Genomic DNA, 12,466 nt, shown 5'->3' with positions numbered 1-12,466 from the left:
CGAGCCGTTGCATGGTTATAAAAATGTTAACTCTGCATTTCATCATAAAACGGTTTTTTATGATCCTAAGAGCTATATGTTGAAGAATCCTTCTAAATACTTAAGAATATCTGAAACCTATAACAGGAACAACGGATAAATGGTGTTCAACATTTCTTTAAAACCAAACTCTATCTATTTCACACCTGTATTCTTATAGAAAAGAAAAACATTTATTTCTTTATTGAATTAAAATGTTAGTGAGATATAAAGATATCTAGACAATGGATTCAACAGGGAATCAATTGTGAAAGCGTTTGCATATATTTTAAAAGAAAACACATTTAAGAGAATTGTTTTGATTTTCAAAACCTTAAGATGATTTACTTTAATACTTCATGACAACACCATGATATAGGTTTATTCTGTCCATGTCACATTTTACAACATTGTATTTCGTTATTGCTTATCAATGTATTTATTTAATGCAATACATTCTTGGTGAGTTTTTTTATGTTAAAAAAAACAAAAAAAACACACAATCAAACAAACTCTTACTAAATGAATGGATTATAAACCTCATCAAAAATATGTTAATTTAAATACATTCAGGCAATGTTGAGTAGATAATTAACTGGTTATTAATGTAAAGGAGATCCACAGGCTCAACAATTGAAAACTACGATAAAAAGAACAACAGTTTGTTACATGTACCACATTGGATAAATTTTACTTAAGGAAACGATAAGCTCGATGTTTTTATAATGAGTTGACATTTGTTTAGATCAGAAGCAATAAAAAAAAAGAATTTGTTTTTAAAAGAATAAATGAAACGGAAACCGTGACAATGTGTGTATGACAAGATTAAATGAAATAAAACTTGATGAACATTTAATATGTAAAGATTGCTTTTATAACTAGATCCTAAATTATAAAAAACGTGTTTTACAAGTTGTTTTTATTTTGTTTTGTTTTTTTGTTTGTCTGTCTGTTGGTTTTTGTTTGTTTTTGTTTGTATTTTTTTTGGCTTGTTTACCAATCCAATGCCTTAAACACAATATAATCACTAGTTTTACTTTGTTTATGATTTGTGCCCATTTTTGCTATGCGTCTTTTAAACAAATTGTCATTGTTTATGAAATCAGTTCCATTTTTAGCTCACCTGAGCCAAAGGCTCAAGTGAGCTTTTCTGATCACAATTTGTCCGTTGTCTGTCGTCGTTGGCGTTGTCGTTGTCGTCGTCGTCGTCGTTGTAAACTTTTCACGTTTTCATCTTCTTCTCAAGAACCACTGGGCAGATTTCAACCAAATTTGGCACAAAGCACCACTAGGTAAAGGGGATTCAAGTTTGTTCAAATGAAGGGCCACGCCCTTTTTAAAGGGGAGATAATTTGGAATTATTGAAAATTTGTTGGTATTTTTCAAAAATCTTCTTCTCAAAAACTATTAGGCCGATTAGGGGATCAAGTTTTACATAGGAATATATAGAGAAAATCTTGAAAAAATTTCTTCTCAAAAACTATTAGGCCAGAAAAGCTCAACTTTGAGTGGAGGCATCATCAGGTAGTGTAGATTCAAGTTTGTTCAAATCATGGTCCCCGGGGGTAGGGTTGGGCCACAATTGAGGGATCAAGTTTTACATAGGAATATATAGAGAAAATCTTTAAAAATTTTCTTCTCAAAACCTATTAGGCCAGAAAAACTCAAATTAAAATGGAAGCATCCTCAGGAAGTGTTGATTCAAGTTTGTTCAAATCATGGTCCCCGGGGGTAGGGTGAGACCACAATTGTGGGATCAAGTTTTACAATCCTTAAAAATATTCTGGGAAAGTTTTCGGTCCAAAACTCAGTACTTAGTGTGAAAGCACAGGTTATGAGATTAAAGGTAGATTTAAGTTTGATGAAACCATGATTCCCTAGAGAATAGTGGGGCCACGAAATGGGGAGGGGGGGGTTTATAGGAATAGAGAAAAATCTTCTTACAGGTACAACAACAAAAGGGGCTTTACTAAAAAATAAGAGGTAGATAAAAATTGGCAGATTTTCAATTTTTTTTTAGCAAGATCTACTGTACTCAGTTGTCAAGATATTGTTGATACTGTAATGCTAATTTGATCAGAATTAAGGCAATTGTTGCTCAGGTGAGCGATGTGGCCCCTAAGCCTCTTGTTTTAACATTTAGAAGCGAAAAAAAAATGATTATAAAAGAAAGGATGAAAAGGAATCTGTGACAATGTATGTATTACGGCATAACTAGATTTGATCGGATAAAAGACAGTTGATGGACATTTAATATGTAAATAGTTTTTTTAATTGAACCAGCTGGATATACTCTACATTTTAACAGTTCAAGGGTTTTTCGATATGGAATGTGTAGTGAAACACAGCTCGATAACACTTTGTTCGATTTTGAAAATGGTTATACTCTTCCAGTAAATAGATCTAATAAATGCAATAATTTTACTTGTTAATTAATTCGTGTCATTTTTTTCTCTGTGTCTTTTAAACAAATCGGACCAAACTTCAATTAAGATCCAAAGCTCAAGGACAATTCAAATAATCTTTAAATGAGGTTATATTCAAACTTCCTTAAAGCAATTGTTTATTTGGTCAATTATTGAAATTAATTGGTATTCTTCACCAAAATAGCACAACATAATATATTGTTCGAGTCAAGTACTTTTTTAAAAAACGAAGTAGATTAATTTTATGAAGAACACTTACAACCCGGTAAAAACCATACCAAGTTTAGCAAGATAATTAATTGCAGACCCTTGAACATTTTCAAGTGTCCATTTCGAGAGCCTCTCAAATCTCAATACATATATACACAATCCAAACACACAACTAACAAACACATTTGTTTCCTATTTATTCCTTTTAAAAGGAATAAAAAAACCCACATGCACTTATTATGGGTTTATATAAAATGTGTAAGGATTAATGAGTAGGGTATAATTGTTTACGGGTAAACGTCCCAGGGTTCATCTTGTATTCTGTTTTCATTTTAATATCAAACAGGTGTGGCCATTATCGCCAATAAATTCATAAAATTCCAATACAGTATTTTTCGTGTGTATTTTACTCTCTCTCGATATCTATGTAAGCCGTGTTCGTCTTAATGAGGCACTGTATATAAAACAAAGTGTTTTATTTATTGTGAAGTTTAAAAAATTATTAATCGATATTCTTGAACACTTTTGAGCAACGTGTAAATCGCCCACTTTAAGTGTTTTTTTTTTAATAAAGAAGACTTCATATTGCCTTGAATTTGAAAACATTCACAGGACGTGCATTGTATCATTTATGCATTTTACAAGTATGTGCCTCTTCAAAATTATCACAAACATTGTGTCTGAATTATCTTGAATCCTAATTAGAAGGATGTAATATATTTCGAAACAAATTGTTTTACCTATTTATATATACGGTTTGAAAAAAAATACAAGAGGTCACTTGATGCACCATATACATTGAAAAGAATAAGTGCTATCTTTAATCATAATACGTAAGAAAAAATCCTTCTTTTAATGAACAAATATTTTTTTTTATTCCTTATGCTCAAAATGGAAAACATGTACAATATATATTTAATTTAAAAAAGTTGTTATCATGACCAAAAAAAACCCATAATGAATAGTCATATTCAGAGATATAGTATAGTGACTATGATAAATTGAAGAGAATTCAATGGAGTAATATATTTACATCTACCGAGTGTGATTCCTTCTATTTCTTAGCTCTATAGAAACACCCAGACTGAATTATACACGCCCTATTTATCGATTTGTCTAAAGATACAGCGACGAAAGGAAGACCACGGACTGTACAAAATAATCATGAGGAGGTCAGACCCAAATTACCATAGGAGACAATTCGGCTTATTCTTTTATCAAACGTACTGATAATACACTAACAATAATTTAGGGCTTGGGTAGAGGATTGTCGTTTTGGATCGGTATTTTTTTTTATGATGTGGTCTCATATCTGCAACAGTGTGTGTAGACAAATTGAATAACGTGCGCTAGCAATTGCAATGCTTATATTTACTTTTTCAACATGTATTTCCTTTCTGCAAGTATGATTGAAGAAAACAATATCAGCCTTATTCAACGAGTATTCCACAATTAACGGATGAACCATTTGAATAGTCGAATTATGTAAACAAAACAAGAACACAGCGTTTTAAATTCTAAATGCACATTTATATTTTCATTCTGTAATTTGATGAAGCTACTTTGGTGATTAGGTTTTCTCTGTTATACGTAAATATTATTCAAATTAAACAATGCAATTAACTTGGGAAAAAGAAAGTTAATGTAAAAATGGTCTATTTAGGTAAGATGAAAGTAATAATTGGTGTTGGGTTACCATCATCATCAAAGAACTATCAGTTCTGATCAAACTGTAAGCTAAGAATACATAGGGCAAATCATATATTCTGACCCCAAATCCTTACTGTAGGTAAACAAGCAGTTACCTGCACATTAGTTTTAAGAACTGTTCTTTGTTGGTTGGTTTGTTTGTTTGGTATGTTTTTGTTTTGTTCATTTGTTGTTGTGGTTTTTGTGTTTTTTGTGTGTGAGTTTTTTAAAGCGCTAAGCATAGCTCTGCGCTTTACTGTCGTTAGACTTCTACTTCCGGTGCATCGAATAACTGTCCCTTATGAGCAGAAATATATATCCTTTGAACTGGTTGGGAAACCAGTTTCGAGGATTAACGCACATGACGGGATATTGTGAATCTGATGTACAAAGCTTACGTACATCATTGCAATGTCTGCTACGGAATGATTAGTCAGCCTGCGGGCTGATTCATTAAATTGTCATGAATACTCAAACGCGCTTGCATAAACTCGAATGTTGGGAAGAAATTACTAGACAGTCCGTGTTAGAGAAATTCGTAGAAGTTATGAAACTGGTCAGTATTTTTTAAGACACACTGCGCACCGTCGCATTATATACGTGTACACTGCTACACACTTATCTCCTCACATACAGTTATAAATATATAGGTACATTTGTATTCTATTATTGAAGCTATTCATATTCTTGTATTTTTATAGATTGTGTACTAGTCTCTTGTAAGATGAAATTTGTATTCCACTGGCTGAATTTCTTAGCTTTTATAATTGCTTACCTTGTGCGGAAAAATAGTGCGTAAACAGAAAAATCAAAATGACTCTGTAAATAGCGACATGTAGTTCTAGATGTTCGCCGCTCTCCTCACAGCAAAAATATAAGGAACTGATTAAACACTTCAAATTTTGCACAGTAGATTTCATCTCTGTGGACGTTAAATTTACGTCGTTTTCATTTGTTAGTTAGACGCAACAATTTACCAGCTAAATGCAGTACACATGGATTCAGAACATCAATTATAATGGTCAATACAATACATTTATAAAGACAATGTACGTATAACAACAATATAAAAGTGCAAATATTAAACCAACAAACGTATTTACATGTAACATGTCGCACATAAGGTCCATATGTGAAAAAGTGTAACAAAATCAAAGGCTTTTATATATCATAATCCAAGCAAGTGTCCATTTACATGTCAGCTTTGATTTAAAAAAACACTTTAGTGTACAGTGGGGCCTCAGATATCCGGACGCCAGATAACCGGACGCTTCAGTTTACGGACGATTTTATTTGGGAACAGATTTTTTATACGTTATTTTGTCTCATTTTTTCCGGAATTTTGTGTTCCGGATCCGGACGGTCTGCTTTTACCACAATACACCGATTTACTACTTGTCTTGTTTCATTTAAACAGACGGTGAAATTGTATGATATCTTCTACTCAGTAGAAAAGATTACCCCTGTCAATTAAGTTTCACACTTTTTTACGCGCTATACCCTCTTGAGTAGCTTGTATTAACACACTGGCTTCCCAAATCACCTTCAAAAATTGGAAAATTGCGAACAACAGTGTATCACACACATATCACACTTGGACACAAAGAATTTAGCTAGATTCGGTTATCATAATTGTCTGGTTAATATTTCATTGGGGTATCATTGGGGTTCATTGGGGGTATCATTGGGGTTCATTGGGGTAAAAGGACGCACCACGTAATGGTGTAACATATATACAGTTTTTTGTTTTTTAATTTTTTTTCATATTTTTTTTTCACTTTGTTTTTTTTCGGTTGTTTAGTTGCACTGCTTATTTATTTCATTGTAGCTTAGTACTAGATATGTGTTTTGTTATTTCTTTCTTTAAAAAAAAAAATACAATATAACTAGTGGTACCATTCACTAACTAGGCATTTGTGTTTTTTGTGTGATAATATATATATATTTTTAAAATTTTGTTTCATCACAATGGATGATGTAATTAGATATTTATCTTGTATAAATATATTTAACATTTGAGTAATAAGTTGTTCATTTTCTGACGTAATAATAAACAAATATGTAGATACATAAGATAGTAATCAAAGGATGAAAACTAACCTTTCAGTGGACTGAATGGTAACTGAATGGTACTGGAATGGTCACTGACAAGTTCGTGTTCCATTAGCCTTCAGTTACCTTTCAGTTACCATTTAGTTGACTGAAATGCAGACACATTCCAGTGACCATTGAGTCCTATTTCAGTTATCATTCAATCATATTTCAGCTACAATTCAATCATATTCCTGTTACCATTCAGTCACATTTCAGTTACCATTGAGTCACATTTCAGTTACCATTCAGTCATATTTCAGCTACAAGTCAGTCATGTTTCATTGACAAGTCAGTCATGTTTCAGTTATCATTAAGTCATGTTTCAGTTATCATTCAGTCACCATTCAGTTATATTTCAGTGGTAATTCAGACCTTTTTCAGTGGTCATTCAGTTATATTTCAGCTACCATTCAGTTACATTTCAGCTACCATTCAGTCATTGTTCAGCAGCCATTCAGTTATATTACAGTGTATATTCAGTCACATATCCTAGACCATTTAACGAATTTGCAGTTCTAAAAAGTCATATTTAAGTGACCATCAAGTTTCATTTCAGTGACATTTTAATCACTCTTCATTGTGTCTCTATTTGATAATATTTTGTTGAATATTTAATAGAAAGTGTCTCGTTTAGTTTTTGTGTAAGATAATTTTAAATATACCGATTATAAACCTCTATTATCCTCTGTCAATTAAATGCTGATTCAGTATACACACTTCCTGATATCTTTTAAGGTTGAGGGTTTCCTGATTTTTAATGAGGTTTCTCATAACTTTCATTTGTTGCCTACTTTTCTCTAACTAATAAGTAATGTTAATGCATATAATCCGGGTCCGGTCAAATTGCCATTATGCTGCCTGTATGAAATTTATGCAGTTGGCATAGTGGGCAGATAGATACATAGAGGCTCAAAACCATGTACTTCGATAATGTGTTAGTCTTTCACCGATATTCCGATGGCCTGATGAGAGAGAGAGAGAGAGAGAGAGAGAGAGAGAGAGAGATTAATTACACATGGCACAATTGTAACCACTTATTTATTGAGTTTCGTGATGTTTAAAGGTCAGGCTATGATCAACTTAAAACAATTTCCTGCTGTTAGTTGTATGGAAACATTATAAATTATACATATATTTCCGGAGGGTTTTCTCTTTTCTGTTTTCCATAAACTTAAAGTGTTTCCTTGTTTATCGTGTAATTTAGAAGTAATCAATTACAATATGTATTAGAAATAAACGAGTACAATCTGTGAAGTATGTCAAATGTTTTGAAAATAAATATAGAAATATTGACGTATATATCAGAGATGGGTTAATTGAAAAACAAACTTTAATTCAGCATAAAGACATTTTTTCTAAAAATGATTGAAACTACTTGGTAATTTATTTTGCCTTTAATAACAATATTTAAATGTATTAAAATACATTCTAAAACATGATACCTAAAAAATTTTTGAATGAATTTTAGATTACATTTCAATTTATTTTTTTCTAAGTTAAACGATGGAATAAAGTGTCTTATAATAATGTGTCGTTTTTATACCTTTTTGACATTGGTTTGTGTTGTTGCAATAAAAAAACATTTCTTATAATATCAAATATGTTTATACAGTATATCAAAGTATCTTAGACATTGCGTACAGGCCTAATTTCATTTCTTATAATATCAAATATGTTTATACAGTATATCAAAGTATCTTAGACATTGCGTACAGGCCTAATTTTGTTCAGCTGTGAACCCTTCTACAAAATCTGTAATACACAATAACAAAGATACTAAATAAAAAAATAATTTAGAAAAAAATAGTTCAGAACTAAACGTAATGATACTGATTGAATTTATTGTTCATTTAAAATTACGTTTCTTGAATTGTTAAATGGTGATCAAATTGAAATCAAACCTTCAAATGTATTACTGCGTATATGTGTATCCCGATGTTGTTTATAAATGGATTTGTTCTCAAAATGAAAAAAAAAATGAGGTAATTAATATGTACTTAATTACATTTCTCAAAGAAATTAAATGGAATTGATTGCATTACAAAAATGGAATTCCGTGCAATTGACAAAATTATCAATTATTAGGATTTGAAATTACATATAATTAGTTATATTTTAGAGTAATTGACCTTAACACTGGTATATAAGCCATGAATCTTGCTAAATTTGATACAATAATGATAGTTAACTATCTTTTAATACAAATCATAAATAATACTATCTAAGTTGTTTTAACATGGTACGAAGATTGCAATTTGAAAACAAACTTAATTGTTGAATTACATTGCAATCAAACAGAAGGGGTTCTGCATTACATACAGTCAACTGTCTTGATAACAGCTATGATAACAGTTATAACGGGTCAGATAAATAACAAAAGGATTTGTTGTTTATTTACTGAAACGAGTATATTATATCATTACCAACAAGATCATTAAAATGTACTATAAAATATCTCTCTCTCTTCTCTCTCTCTCTCTCTCTCTCTCTCTCTCTCTCTCTCTCTCTCTCTCTCTCTCTCTCTCTCTCGTACTAATATTCTACTATTTGAATAAGCAACTACCGGTATCTACTAATATGGATTGACATACAACAACTGGAATTGTTCATCAGAGCAGACTACAAATGGATACAATCCCTTCACAACCACCAGTTTCGACACAAATGTTATTGTAATCGAATCTACAACTACAACTGACACAAATACAATATGGTCAAAAAATGTAATGAAAGCAAGCAGAGAGAAAATTTCCCAAAAGTATACCGAAAACTAAAGAGAAACTTAGACATTATACCATAAAAATATGGCTCCTTTGAAAGGCTTTATAAGATGAACACCCAAAAGATAGGTAAGATCGCAGCATAGATAGAAAACTGTCGGGCATTGACATGTACTGCTTAAGTTTAGGCAGAAGTTCGCTAGTTCTCAACATTGCACAATCACGACGATCTGACTCTGTTCGGTCATACACATTGGCAATGAATCCGTTTGATATTATAACGGACTGGAATTACTATGCACACATCTGTGTTCATTGTATATGAGGTGTTGGTTGACAGAAGGAATACAAGTTCGCGTTACAATCCCGTCTTTGAAGCCCCAGCAATACCGATATTCGATACATAGCATCTGGGTAATGTCGACTGGCTACCTGTAAAGAGGGAAAGAAAATTAAACGAAATAAAACGAAACTAATTGAAACAAAACGAAAATAAACGAAACGAAACAAAACCAAGAATCGGAACGAAACAAAAAAAAACACCAACTAAACTAAAAAACTAAACTTAAATCCAGTACATGATATCAATAAAGTGAAAATAAATTCATTGAAATAAAACTTTAAACTATGACCTATAGGTACATGTCTGTATTCAGATTGCGGCTTTAAATTCTTAAGAGAGAGAAGAGAGAGAGGAGAGAGAGGAGAGAGAGAGAGAGAGAAGAGATATTTCTTTACATATGACACATTTTAAACCACTCAATTATCAGTCTCTGTGCCGTTTAAAGGTCACGCTGGTTTCCTTAGAATCACATTGCGCGCAACTGCTAACTAGAACCATATCCCATTGTTAGACGCTTGAAAACATTGTTAATTATACTCATATTTCCTGGGTTGTTTTTTTTTAATTATCCAGAAAGTGTTTCCTTGTTTATCGTTTTCCAAACAGTAACGACCATACTCTGTAAAATATAGTCATTTTTTGCAAATTAAAAAAAAGAAAAGAAATAATGACGTTTATATCAGGGATTGCTTAATTTAAAAAAATGCAATTGAGCATAATGACATTTTTTTTTAGATAATAGAAAGTAATTGGTATTTTAGTTTGCTTTTAATTAAAATTAATTGAATGTATTTAAATACATTCTAAAATTATCATGAATTCTCTATTACTTTTAAATTACTTTTCAATTTCTTTCTTTTATTCCAAGTTCACTCAGGTGACCTAAAAATGCTATAGAAAAAATGTCCTTTAGACCTGATCTTGAAGTTAATGATCTGGTTGAATTATTATTCACTAAACTAAACTAAAAAATGAAATTAATTGCATTAAAATGAAATTGTATGTAATTGACAAGATTGTCATGGATTTAAATTTATCTAATCACATTTTAGAGTGTTTATTTTTACCCCAACACAAGTATTTGAATATAAGCCATGAAGCTTGCTACATTAGATACTAGGTAGATATTAGGAAGACAACAACTAAAATCTAAACTCGTTGATATGCATTGTAGTAAAACAACCAGAAGGGGTACTGTATAACATACAGTAACACGGATAGGAGAACATTTATTTTACTTAATCTACATGTAAAATAAATTTATTCAATGTTTCTGAAAAGTATGTTCTTAGGTCATATATTTCCTTACGATTGGTTTTGTTTCGCACAATACAGGTACCCCTGTTGGAGGTGGTCTTCATCCGAGCAACTCTGATTCAGATCACACGATTTTCTAGATTGTTTCATGTACAAGTCATCCAAAACGTATGCAGGAAGAATGATTAATTTTCATAAATTCCAGATAATGACTAAAATATATAACAGTAATTTAAATCATTGCTATACATAATTGTAGTAATTTACACATTCATATCAGAGACCAATACCCTTCCCTATATCAATTTAATATTTTTAAAATTTCATCACTTCGATTGGCATTTTAAGTAAATAGACGTTAATTATAAGAACTCCCTGCATTATTCTCACCATGAACTGTTTACGTTGAATTTGAAAATTGTTCAAATCTTAATATATCAAGCTCCTGGCACTTTTCATTTTTTTAAATATTCATTCTGCAAGATATAAACAGAAAAAGGTATGTATGTTTATGTTAAGCCCTTGCACTTTGCATTTTTTCTCGTATTAAGCTTTGTTAATTTTCTTTCAGTATTATCACCGGACAAGGTATTCCCATGAGACTCAACATTTGCTCTTGCGGTAGCAAGATATGTATTTTGTATATTTATATAGTATTACATTTACTTTGTGTAAAAACATATTGGTTAAGAATATCAAGCTTATTCAAAGGATAATATTTGATGTGACGTAGTTTACATGCATCGCTAAGTCTTATTGGACGTCCTTACATGTGTAACATAGCCCAGCCTTAGTATGTTTAACTTAGCTGAAATTACAGTGATTTTACCTATTCTGTCGACTCTGCCTATTTCAATTTTTGTTTCCTATACAATTTGTTATTTTTTGTCATAGGTATTGTAAAACTCAAGCTGTCTCAAATATATTTGAGAGCGATTATTATGCCCCCCTTCGAAGAAGGGAGGGCATATTGCTTTGTTGCTGTCTGTCTGTCGGTCGGTCGGTCCACCAACTTAAACTTTTAAGAAAATACCTTATTCCTGTCAAATCCAAATCCTAACATGGAAAATGATTAGAAGCAGTTAACACAAAGATTGATTGTGACGTTTAAATATGTTCTGATCTTGAGCTTCGGTCACTATAGTATAAGAAAAAATGGTGCACCCATTACTTTCCATAAGAGAAATACTTGAGTTATTCTATATTCCTAGCGGAGGTAATAATTGAGCTTGGTCACAATACTTCTAGTGTTTGATAATCACTATTACTTTGAAATCCAGCAATCATCGATACTCTCTTCGAACATCTACAACGCAACAATTTGATTCAATATCAGTTCTGGCTACCATGCAAACCGTTGTCAGTAAAAGAATAATAGTTATTGCATAATCGGAAGAGCATATTTGATTTTAATCAAAATATTTAAAATATTCAAAAATAAAAGAACTATTTTCGTAGGATCCTCTGACAAAAAAGGCGTGACAGTTTAAAACAGCTTAAAAATAGTTGAAACCATAGAGAATTCTTAAATCTTAATCTAAAATGCCTGTCAGAAATGAAATGAAATTAAACAATATTGATAAACATTAAAAGTATGGCGTATTTTGAAGTGGAATCGAATCAGTAATATAAGTATGTTTGTTTGTCTGTCTCTCTTTATCTTTCTTTCTTTCTCTCTTTTTATCTCTCTCTCTTTTAAAATAAATGTA

Source organism: Magallana gigas, chromosome 1 (genome assembly GCF_963853765.1).
Source record: "Magallana gigas chromosome 1, xbMagGiga1.1, whole genome shotgun sequence".
Taxonomy (NCBI): domain Eukaryota; kingdom Metazoa; phylum Mollusca; class Bivalvia; order Ostreida; family Ostreidae; genus Magallana; species Magallana gigas.
This window is presented reverse-complemented; position numbering follows the sequence as displayed.